The sequence below is a fragment of the Protopterus annectens genome, chromosome 16.part0, assembly GCF_019279795.1.
Source record: "Protopterus annectens isolate FY-2018-M chromosome 16.part0, PAN1.0, whole genome shotgun sequence".
Taxonomy (NCBI): Eukaryota; Metazoa; Chordata; order Ceratodontiformes; family Protopteridae; genus Protopterus; species Protopterus annectens.
The window spans coordinates 379,282,617-379,295,608 of record NC_056750.1 but is presented as its reverse complement, the minus strand read 5'-3'; the positions used below and the strand labels follow the sequence as shown (position 1 = coordinate 379,295,608).

At 43.0% G+C, this 12,992-nt stretch overlaps 1 protein-coding gene across 1 annotated transcript in view; it reads left to right on the top strand.

Annotated features, from left to right (window-relative positions):
* CNTRL (centriolin) overlaps positions 1-12,992 on the top strand; it is a 4,034,091-nt gene that overhangs the window by 3,225,193 nt on the left and 795,906 nt on the right. The window lies entirely within an intron of this gene.

Sequence of the window (12,992 nt, the reverse complement as noted above, 5' to 3'; positions counted from 1 at the left end):
TTTTTACCCCCTTCTTTTCCCTTTGGGTTTCTTGCTGTTATCTCTATTAAAAAAAAAAAAAAAAAAAACAACTTTCTTACGCTTGTGTGTTTGACAGGTCTTGTTGTGTGAACTTTTATATCTGGAATTGTTATTCTCCTTTTATTGGATCAAGATGTCTGATAAAAAAGGCACCACTGGGTTTAAACAGTATGATAAATGTGGCAAGAAGATGCCTAATTCCGATCGGCATCTCTCCTGCATCTACTGTCTGGGAGCTCCCCACTTGCAGGTTCAACCTCCATGCGAGCTCTGTAAGGGCTTCAGTGCCCTTACCTTAGCAGAGCATAAAAATAAATTAATCTTAAAAGGTCTGCTAAAAACTCCTTTCTCTGAGACTTTATCTGAGGCAGAGGTTTCAACACCTCCTAAGAAAGAGACAAAAAAGAGAAGTCACTCGGTTCCAATGTCTCCCAGTTCACAGGAACCAAAGCCTTCTAAAACCAAAACTCATACTGAACCTAAGACAAAACTTACCAAACTGTCAGCACCGACTATCTCAGCACAGGAGCCTAAAACCCCCTCCCCAGTGGCGACAATGACTTTGACTATGGAACCAAAAGCTACGACTGATATCATGGTACCAACCCCTTCCTCGGTACCAGACACCTTTTCGGCACCAAAAATAGTTTATTTTCCTCAGTTCGTCACTCCCTCCCCATCACAGTTTTCAGGTCTTTCATCCTCAGTGCCAAAAAGGTGAAACTTTAGCCAGGGCATGATACTCCCTTATGTTGGCCAACAGCTTAGTCCCTTTCTTGACTGGCCAGAGTCCTCTTCGGGGATGTCTACCTTTTCGACCAGGAGCCTTTCAGAGCTTGATGTAGCGAGGCTTGTGGATCAACTCCTAGCTGCCAGAGGCATCCCAACTCCATCCAGGACCTCCCTTCCACCTGGAGCCGAGGGATTTTCTCCACAGACTCTAACATATGTTCCTCCTTCAACCTCCCCACAGGTCTTGGAGCCCTCTATACCAACACCTATCTCAGTGCCAGCTACTTCAGTTCCCACTGGTAGATCTTACCATGGCTCCGGAGCCTACCCTGTGGACCACGACTCAGTTGGAGCCGGTCCATTCCCGAGACCATAACTGACCTGTTGGCATTGAGATCCGCAGTTCGCCGCCGATTTTTTCCACTGGGCCATCTACCTTTCCAGTTGTTTTTGCAACTCTGAGTCCTCTCACAGCTCCAACCCTGGAGACGGGCTCAACAGAGCAATGTGTGACCCTGGTTCCAAGGTTATCTTTACCAATTTTGGGCTCTCATCCCTCTTCGGGTGGGCCTGCCTTCCAGGTTATGGAGAGGGCTCTTGCTTCTGCAAGCATGCAGGTGGCCCCTTCGGTGCCAAATTCTAATATATACCTGTCCTCTGATACACAGCTGACACAGCCCACTACTCGAGGACATCGGGCACGGGACCAGCAGGACACCCTACTGCAGGGCATCCACTCTTCGGAGTCCTCTTCAGATGCTACCCCTGAAGAGACACCCCATAAGAGAACGTGCAAGAGGAAGCACATTGATTCCCCTGAGGAATCCCTTACCGAAGATACAGATTACGGTTGAGGTAAAGCTCCCTATGGTGCCCCCTGAGGATGTCTCCTCTGGAGACCTGCTGGAGATTCTGAAACAGAGGGATGACTGGAAGCTCATCAACCCTTCCTCTGAGGAATCTGTATTCTTGCAGGCTTTCCATGCTCAACCATCTACTTCCTGGGTGACCCTGCCTGCAGATGAGTTGGTCACGCTCATCGTGCAGTGTGCCTGGATGGCCTCTACACCATTGAGCCAATTTCCAGGAGACTGGGCAAAATTCTCTCCCCCTCCAGAGGATCAGCCCCACTGGTCCAAAGGCTTGGCAATAGATTCTATGGTGGAGAACTCGCAGAACAGTCCAGCTGTCCATTTTCCAAACAGGGAATCTGGGGTGATAGACAGTCTAGGGAAGCAGGTGTACTCTTCAGTGACTTTCACCATATGGTCATTGAACTATTTGGCACATTTTAACCATCTTCAGAGGGACCTGATTTCAGAACCATCGGGAACCTTAGTAGGAGCACTGTCTGATGAGGTATATGACAAAGTTATCTCCCAGCTTGCCACCCTAGATTCCATTTCTAATTCGTCCCTGTGGTTGATTGCCCATACAACAAAAGGGGTGGCCAGAGCAGCAGGTACAGACATTGTCATAAGACATCACACCTGGATGTGCTTTTGTGACTTTGTGGACCCCTTCAATTCTTCCTTCATCAATGCTCCTGTTGTTGAGTCTTCCTTGTTTGGCCCAAAAGTTAAAGACAGTTTAGCCAGGTGTGAGAAGGATGGAAAGACCCTGTCTGCTGTTGGCATACGTTTTTCCGCTCCTCATCGATCCTATACCAGGAATCAGAGAGGCAGGTAAATGTGATTTAAGAAATTCCAAGGGCTTTTTCGTGACACGTGATGAGTTTATTCCCCAGGGCAAAGGGGGGAACTCTTCGGGAAGATGCCCTTCCTGTGGCAGAGGGGCCCATGAAACCAGGGCTCTAGGAACTCCTTCTCTGGGCAGCCCTATCAGCACTGCTGAAGAGCAGCCTGATTGCTTGTCTCTGCAAACAGTTTGGGACTATTCTCTCTGCACCACTTGGCCTGGCAATTCAGTAACATCTGATTCCTGGGTGCAGACGATAATGACCAGAAGTTACCATATCCCCTTTGACCTTTACCCAAGACCACTCCCTGACATTCCACCCAGTCAGAGGGCTGCAGCAGCACAAGAAGTTTTAAAGCTGCTAGAAAAAAAAAGAGTCATCCAAACAGTTCCACCAGACCAAATAGGATCCGTTTTGTACTCAAGATTCTTTTTAGTGCCAAAAAAGATGGGACTGGAAGCCAATTTTGGGCCTCAGCAGCAACAAATTCGTCAGACAAAATTCTGGATGGTCACAGTTCAGCCTATCCTTTCATTTCTGGAAAAAGACAATTGGGTGTGCTCGATAGAACTTCAGGATGCATATTACCACATAAAAATGGACAAATGATCATGAAAATATCTCCACTTCTGGCTGGGAGCCAGTCACTATCAATTTCGGGCACTGCCCTTTGGTCTCACCACAGCCCCCAGGTTGTTCACCAAATGCATGGCAGTAGTTACAGCTCACTTGAAACTACAAGGATTCCTGGTGTTTCCATAGCTAGACGATTGGCTGCTTACCACCCCCACCAAGCGTCTACTGTTTCAAGTTGTACGCTACACTTTAAAACTGGCAGACATGCTAGGCATCTCAGTAAACAAAGAAAAGTCAAATCTGGCACCAGCTCAAACCTTAGAATTCATTGGGGCAACTTTTGACAAGATCCTGCCTAGTTGCTTTACCTATTCACAGGTTACAAAGGTTAAGTTCCCAGCTTCAACTGATACTCTCTCAAGACCTAGTTCCAGCTCGCTTAGTCTTGCAACTACTGGGTTCAGTGGCAGCGACCATCACTCTGGTTCCACTGGTGAGATTCCATATGAGGCTGCTTCAATGGCTCCTTGAGTCTCAGTGGTCTGTACTGACACATCCAGTGTCTGTCTTGATTCGCATAACATACCGTTGCAGACAAGATCTGAATTGGTGGATGAAGCCAGAACACGAGTTAGTGAGTCGCCCCTTTTCACTCCCTCAACCCAAATCCATAGTGACCATGGATGTTTACCTGATGGGGGTGGCATTTTCAGGGAAGAACTGTCTGAAGAACTGTCTAAGGCACTTGGTCCCCCTTACAGGCCAATCTAAATATCAATGTCCTAGGACTGAGGGTGCTTCTCCTAGCATTGCAAGAATTCCAATCTGCCCTTCCACTGGGGACGATTGCTATCCAATCAGACAACATGTCAGTGGTCTGGTACATCAACAAGCAAGGAGGAACCAGATCCTATCCCTTATGCTGGGAAACCCTGAGAGTGTGGCAGTGGGCGATAGATTCCAACTGATTCTGATAGCAACGCGCATTCCCTGGAATTCCAACATGATTGCGGACAAATTGAACAGGGACATCCTTATGCCTCATGAGTGGTCTCTCAATTCTGTAATAGCGACCAAAATTTTTCTTCGCTGAGGACAGCCTTGCTGCGATCTTTTTGCCTCCCCCTTAAACCACAAATGCAGCAGCTACTTTGCCCTGATCCCCTCCAGGGGGAGACACCAAGAGATGCTCTGATACACGATTGGCCCCCAGGTCTACTTTATGCCTCCCCCTCGTCCCCCTGATAGCACAGTTTTAAAGAAAGTACAACAGATGAGAAGCAAGGTGATCCTCATTGCACACTATTGGCCCCATCAAGTCTTGTTCCCTTTTCTGTGGCCTCACCTATTTCACCGCCCGTGGACTCTGGATCCAACCCCAGGACTGTTGTCTCAATCACAGGGACTGGTCCATCCTGAACTCAAGCCTCAAGCTGACTGCTTGGTTTCTCCACTTCCAGTAATTGCCAGGCAGAGTAATCTATCTTCCCCAGTGCAAAAGATACTTCTGGCTTGCCATAAGCCGTCCACCAGGAAACTTTATCATAGTAAATGGGTCAGATTTGTGATCTGGGCTCAAGAACAAAGACTAGATTCCTTCTCAGCCCCAATTCATAAAGTCTTAGAATACTTGTCAACCTTACTCCAGTCAGGAGCCCCTCAGCCTCTACTATCAGAGTTCCTTTGGCAGCTGTCTCCAATTTTCATAATGGTTTTAATGATTTGTTCTTGATGTCCCACCATCTCTGCAAAACCTTGTTAAAGGGAGTCATGTGTTTGAGACCACCTCTTAAGGATCCTATTGAACCTTGGAATTTGACGCTAGTCTTACAGTCCTTAACTCATCAACCCTTTGAGCCATCAGCCACTTGTGATATTAAGTTTTTATCTTGGAAAACCTTATTCCTGGTAGCCGTTACATCAGCCAGGAGGATATCAGAGTTACAAGTCTTGTGTGCCAAACGACCATACATCATTTTCCACAAGGAGAGACTATCACTTCGGACTAACCCCTCTTTTCTACCAAAAGTTATTTCAGATTCAAATATTAACCAGTCCATTGATTTACCAGTTTTCTTTACAAATTTTTCTAACAAAGGGGAATACTGCTGGCACTTGCTGGATGTGCATAGACAATTACGTTTTATTTAGACAGGACTAATTCATTCAGAAAATTGGACCAGCTCTTCCTGTCATTTTCAGATTCAAGACTAGGCAAACCAGTTTCCAAAGTCACTTTATCAAAATGGTTGAGAGATTGCATTACCTTTGTTTATCAACAGAACAAAATTATTCTACCAGCTAAAGTCAAGTCTCACTCCACCAGATCAGTGTCCACTTCAGTGGCCTTTCACTTTAGAGCCTCTATGGATGACATTTGCACAGCAGCTACTTGGGCTGCCCCTCATACCTTTATTACTCATTACAAATTGGATATGGTCTCCAGGGGAAGGGCATCCTTTGACTCGATGGTGCTCAGGAATATCCTTCCATAGGGCCTCCCAGAACATAAAGTAGCTAGGGACTCTGTCCCATCAGTCATGACTGAATGAAGATTAACAACATTAGATAAAGAAGTTATGTTCTTACCGTGACATTCCATCTCTGTTGATTTTCGTTCATTCATGACATGCCATCCTCTGAAAGACTCCTGGAGGTTTGGATTTCGTCCTGGTTATCAGATAGGGCAGTTACTCAGGCAAAGCCTCCACTTTTCTATCCTTATGGACAAACTCAATCTGAGGAGATGAGGAAAGGGGCACTGTGGGTAAACTTATCTCGAGAGTTTTTGGCTGGCACGTGCTTGTTATATTGGCCAAGTCGGTTCCGAGGACGGAACCAAGACCCATCACTCATGAATGAATGAAGATCAACAACACAGATGGAACTTTATGGTAAGAACATAACTTTTTTATGCACTGTCTTGCAGATGAATAAGAAAGAGTTTATTACAATGCTTTAAAAGCATGACAAAGAATACAAACCAGGAAGTGTCACAGGAAGAGTATTTGAGATATTGTGCAGCAAATTTCATTGCAAGTATCAATTCATTATGCTATGATTGCAAGCCAATACAAGGATCTTGCACAAGAGAGTGGAGCATGATAATCTCATCTTCTGAGGACACAGAATTGTTTGGGAAAAGAAAATATAGGCTAAAGCAAAATAAAAATTAGAAATCACTGTTGACAGTTTTGCTTGAATGCTGTTATAGCACAGAACCTCAGATAAGATGTACTTTTTTCAGTTTCTACTTTTTTTTTTAAGAAAAGGATGTGCTATCAATAAGGGGGACTGTCTGAGTTTCTTTTTTGTTTTTTGATTCCTGGCAGGACCAAGCCTAATGGCTGCTCTACTTGCACCAGATTGACCCAGTTGATCTGCAGTCACAGGAACAGGGGATTCCTGAGCAAGTGGGAGCCCTACAGCCCACTTGTCCCTTCCTGGGAATCCCCAATGAGTTTAGTGACTCACACAGGGAGTTGGATATCAGGGAGTGGGCTAGCCTTGCTGGCCCTGCAGGGCAGCCTACTACCTTTCCCCCTGTAGAGCACCCCTGTCCCTGTGGTGTCTCTTCCGCGCCCTGCTGTAGCTGCCTTCAGAGGGGATGTGTGCTTCTACATACTGAATTCCCCTCAGCACAAAGCAGGATGGTCTCAATAGACTCAAGCATCAGAAGGTGGATGAGCAAGCCAGCAGTAGCCACTCACTCCCATCCATTCCTGCAAGCTCTTACTTTTTCCCAAGCCACTACTCACACTCCAGTCACTTTCAGCATAGTCTGGATTTTATCCCTCTGTGCCACAGGGTGGCTAGTTTGAGTTTCTTCTTGGTAAGGATTTCTTTGAAATAGGAGATAGCAAGTCCATATAAAGTAATTATCCTAGAATACATAGTAGAGGAAGTTGTTGCAAACTTTAATAATTTTTTTATCCATTTGTCTTCAGTATTGGATCTAGGCTGAAAGTTTTGTTGACAAAAACACTATTTGTTTGTAATTACCAAAACGTTGTCCAGCTCAAAAGAAAGGGGACTAGAAGTAATTGCCTTGAAAGTCCTACTTTCATCCAGAGAAATGTCTAGGTATACTGCCACTGTATACATTTAAGAATTATTTACTTGCTAAAACCAAACAAACAAATTGCTAGGCTTATACATGTGTTTTGTCTGGTATTAACATACTAAGGTCAAAGATTAAAATATCTGGATGTGTAAGCTGTATTCCTTTGTAGTATAACCCTTGACCTTTGCCTCCAGAGTTAGATTCAAAACAAAAATAAACAATTAGGGAAGCTATGAACACTTTTTAAATGCTGGTATTGTTAACTTAGAACTCAAAAGGTATTGCAGTTTTAGGTGGGATGCAGCAAAGGTTTGTGGGTAAAATTGCGGCCTGACTTCAAAATGTAGATATTAGGAAGCTGTACATTTTGGTCTCTGATTAATAAATGCATGTCTTTTTAAATACACCCAAAAAGGAGAAGCAGTTGGTCCAACAGACCTGAAAGTGCCAGGTATAAACTAGATGTATCTGTGCATTAGCTCAGCGTCAAGTAGAGAAAGCATGTGTCTTTTGGAACAGATATGGACTTATCCATAACATAAATGAGCCTTTAGCAGCTTGCTTTGTATTATAAACTAATAAAACTAACATGCTGCAGCATGTTAATGTGGGTGAGCTCTGGTTAAGTAAAGATGACTTCACTGTCAGAACTGCTCGATTAATGTAAACAAATTTACTGCAGCATCACACATTTGTATTGTAGTAAAGCAAACTTCCAAACAGTAGGGAATGGGCTACATATAATAATTCATTGTTTGGGAATAGTATGGGAATTATAGGCTTACAGAAATGGCAGAACAGGGGAGAATCAGTAGTCAAATATGAGTTTAACTGTCTGTTTTTGTGATCTTAGTAGTTCCTTCAACAGGTAAAGCACTGAAGGATAAGATTATCGTCTTTGATTTTTGGTTACGAGAGTGGCTTATCGAAGCAGGTTTGGGATAACAAGTAAATGCAGAGAAACATTGAGTGATATTGATTAAGACATGTTCCATTTAAGCAATATCAGTAGTGGGATTTTAAGAAAAGAACTGCATAATTAAGGAATTTTAATGTTTAATTTTGGGGAACATTATCCTGTAAGGATGAGGGATCATGTGACTACATGTATTAAGGAGATGAGTTGCCTGTCAGGTGCCAGGATCTGCCACAAGTCACTCCACAACAAGTACAAATATGACTCTGTCATTGTCCTTGTTGGAGTGAATGACTTGAGATGTACCTCCCTGGACTACATGAAAAGAGACATGGAAGAGCTCTTGGAGCATGTGGCCCAGGCATGTATGACCCTAGCCCTGAGTAGCATCCTACCTTCACCCAGAATGATACCGCAGTATAAGGACAAAATGATTAACTTCAACAATTGGCTAAGCTTCTGGTGTCATTCAAAGGGGATCCAGTAACTGTCTGCCTGATCGACAGACCACAATGTTTTGCCAGAGATGGTCTGCACCTGCCGTCCCTGGGATTCAGGTTACTGGCTAAAGCTCTTGTCACCCCTATAGTGCCTTTTTAGGCAAAGGTCAAAGGACAAAACCACCACCGTAACAGTTACAAGCATGCAACATCTGAAGGTAATGCTACTCAATGCTAGAAGTCTAAACCTCAAAATGCACTCTCTCGATGCACTTCTAAAAATGGAGAACATCGATATCTGTACAGTAACTCAGACCTGGTTCAAGGATTCAGAGAGCACCCTTGCAATACCAACAAGTCTTACCACACTTTTCGGTCAAGAAATCAGGACCGAAACACTAAAGGTGGAGGAGTGTCCATATTCACCAAGGATATTCACAACACCTGGCTGGTTGGCCAACACAATGCGTCTGAAAATCTCCAGGTGCAACTAACACTAGGTAAGACTGCAATCCAAATTGTAGCTTGCTACAGATCCCCCACCATGCCCCAAGATTCTCACTACACCTTTCTAAACGTACTAGAAAATATTAAGATACAACAAAACACCCTAATACTGGGTGATTTCAACTACCCTGCCATTAACTGGGAAAACTACTCATGTACCAACACCTTTGCCCAGCGGTTCTTAGACTTCATAAATTCCAATGCCCTGGATAAACTAATCCTTAGTCCCACCAGGGGCTCCAGTATCCTAGACCTGGTCATTACCAACATGGGAAATCGATGCTCCACACCTATGGTCACCCCCCTCGTTGGTCAGGTCTGACCATAAGCTAATCACCCTTGACATCCACATCCCACCCCCACCCCCCAGTAAGGAAACCTCCGTAAAAAACTTCTCCAAAGCCAACTTCATGCTACTCAAGTCAGAAGCGACAAACTTCATGACACCCATGCAGATGGGAACTGAAAGTTTGACTGCTGAATCCTACACTAAGGCACTGTACAAGCACATTCACTCGTGCATGAATCATGCCATCACCAATAAAACCAAGATGCTCTCCTCCAAAAAAAGGAAGCCAATCTAGTGGTCTCTTTGCCATAAACAAACTTTACAACAAAAGGAAGAAACTGTTGCAGAAAAGAGGAAAATCCCAGGATGCAAAACACTCCCTTACCAACCTCACTAAGAAGCTGAGATCCCCTCATAAAATCCTCCAAACTAGTTACGAAAATAAAATTGCCAGATATTCCAAAGACAAACACAAGGCATTTTATAGCTATGTAAAGAATCTAAGTAGCAATGCTCAGATCTGCTCTGAGCTACAACAGAATGTCATTAAATATTCTGATCCCAAGGATATTGCCAATATCCTGGCAAATCAATTCAATGCAAAATTCACCCCCCTCTCACCCCTTAAAGGGCCCATCTCAATACTGAAAAATTGCCAAATTCCGGTAATAACGGTCACAAAGGTAAAAAACGCACTCTCCAAAGCTAAGAATACAGCATCCATGGGACCAGACGACACCCCTGACTGTGTACTACGTGAACTACAAAATGAACTGGCACCTCACCTAAGTGTCATGCTTAATCATAGCCTCACCTCAGGCTTCGTGCCCACTGAGTGGCACACAGCTACAGTTATCCCACTTCACAAGGGGGGGATCCACCTTGGATCCCGGGAACTACTGCCACATCAGTCTGATGAGCCTGATCTGCAAGGCCATGGAAAGTATTATGGAACTTATAAACAAAGAGATTGGCAACCTTCAAACACTGGACCCCACGCAGTTTGGGTTTGTGAAGGGCCGATCTTGTTTCCTGAACCTGATTGACTTCTTCAAATCCATCTCCATCAGAGCCATGGACAACAGATGCTTGGTGCCAGAGCCATGGGCTCAAACTCGATGCCAAGAAATGTATAGTTATCCCCTTTGGGAAAAAACATGTACCCGTGAATTACCACATAGGTGGCAGTACACTAAACACCGAAAGTGTGATAAGAGACTTAGGGACACAGGTGGACAGTGGTCTCACCTTCGATAACCACATCGCCACAACAGTCAGGAAATCCTTCTATGTGGCCCACCTCATCACTAAGGGCTTTTCACCCAGAAAAAAAGGAGATCATTGTCCCACTGTACTCATCCCTCATTAGATCCATTATAGAATACAACGCCCCATTTGGTATGTACCTCTCAAGACATCTGCAACAACTGGAAAGGCTGCAGAAATACCTCACTAAAAGAATCACAGGCCTAAAGCAAATGCCCTATGCTGACAGTCTAAAAAACTCCACCCATACTCTGTCATATATCGTCTACTCACAGGCGATCTCTGCTTACCATACAAGACCATGTCAAACCCAGAGCTGTTGGACATGCTACACTTAAAGAAATCCCAATCCCTCAGAGAGAGACGCTCCAAGGATCTAAATCTTGTCATTACAATGAACAAAACATGCTGGAGGGATAGGTTCCTGACCCAGAGACTCCACAGACTCTGGAATAGATTGTCCATACATGTCAAACAGAGCTCCTCTTTGGTCCTCTTCAAAAAGAACCTTGATGATTGGATGGGAGATAGAAAATTCACCCCGGGGATCACGTCAGTCACCCTGCTAGACAGGGGGCCAGGGAAGTATATACTGTGGGAAGAAATAGCCATGGAATTGTTATGGCTAGGCTTGTATAGGCCCTAGGGCCGATAGCCTAGTTACCAGCCTATGAACCTTTGAAATTCTGTAAATTAGAATGAAAGTGAAATGGCACCTTTTGCAATTATGAATATACAGTCTGTATTTTAGAAATGAGAAGAGAGAGAATAGTCTGAGTAATCTAATTGTTCCTTATTGGGCCTGGGTCATGGCTAAAAAAGTCTTCAGATCAGTCTGTCTACTCAACTGACAAATAAGTAAATCAAATAAATTATTGCTAAGCTTAGTGAAGCTCTATATCTTCCACACTGGCCCACCACCCCTTCTGACCAACTGTATTTAAGTTGGAACACTTTAGTGGGGCTAGTGTGTAATTCTAACTTGAAATGTGTTACTTGGCCGTTATTACTGTTTTTATATCTTTTGTCACCAAGATCAAACATCTAAGATGCACAGTTAGTGTCTATAATTGCTGAGTACAGGTTTTATCTGGGGATAAAAATGGCTGACTTTGCTGAACTGACAAAACTAAACATTCACTGGCTGATTTTGTAAGACTAGTATGCATTTGTGTAAAACAAATTTGAATATTTTACTGTGGCAATGTTTTTATTATAATCAGACGTGAGTTGTACACTGTCAATAAAGTAGCTGCAACTGGTGATTATGGACATTGGGTGGGTTATAATGGCAGCAGTTTGAGTGGTCTTTTGTGGCTGAAATGTGAAATTAGTAATTTTTGTTATAATTACTTGTTAAATTTTGTGCCACTTATTGCTTGAAAAAATAATAAAGACCATTCATTTAAATCACCCTCAAATAAATTTTGCTTTGTTTTAAGTGAATTAAAAAAGCATGCATTTATGCTTGTTCCTAAAAAGATGGGGGTAGGGCCCATGGTTTGAAATCAGCCTGGGCCCATGGTATACTTAGTCCACCACTGGTAAAAGTGAGTGAGTTGTTTAATAGAAAGTTTTTATTTTTGACCTCATTGAAAAGAACAGCAGTTAGAATGTGACTTTCTATGTTTTGAAGATAGCAATTGAAGCATGGAAAAGAACAGTAGTTGTTTTGGAATTTGGCCAGAACCCATGTTGAGAAGATCTGAGAATATTAATTTGTCAAAGTCAAGAACTGATAATTGATACATTTTTCAAAGATTTTTGCTAGGGTGGAGAGACTTGTCTTGGCTGTATAATGACTTTGTTGGTTGAGTTGAAGACTTTAGGAATTAGATTAAGAATGACAGTTTTCCATTCTGCTTTTTTCAGCCGAAACACAGAAAATTTTGAATTTTTGAGTTAATGGCTGTGGTATGCAGGCATTGACTTTACACAGACATTTGGAATGAAGTGTCAAACTGGAAAATGAGTTTTGGGAAAAAAATAATAAAAACGTGAATTTCTGTAGATTTTAGGCATTTGGAGTAAAAGTTAAAGAAAGAATTAGACTCAGAAGAAGTAGCAGTGGTGGTGAGGGTTAGAAAGAAGAGAGAGAGAGAGAGATGGTAGGGGGAGAGGAAAAAACAATACAAGTATTTATGCACTGTCACTAATGGAGATGAGTTGATAATATTAAGAAGTCTTGCTGTAACGTTCATAACTGTGTTTTTAGTAGTTTCTTTACTTCAGCCCATTACTGCTAAAATTAACAAAGGAAGAATTTTGTTGTTAAAATACTCAGATTTGTCAACTTCTTTTGCAGTTCCTTTTTCAGTTTTCAGATGTTTATATAGTGAAAGCTGATTAGGGGTATTTTCAGATTTCTGTAATCACTTTGAATACTAGATCCATTATGTATTTTGTTTTTCTGCAGCCTGCTTTTCTTTATTTGTGTTTTTTCAAAATGTAGTGCAGAAATTTTGTAAATTTTAGCCTGTTGA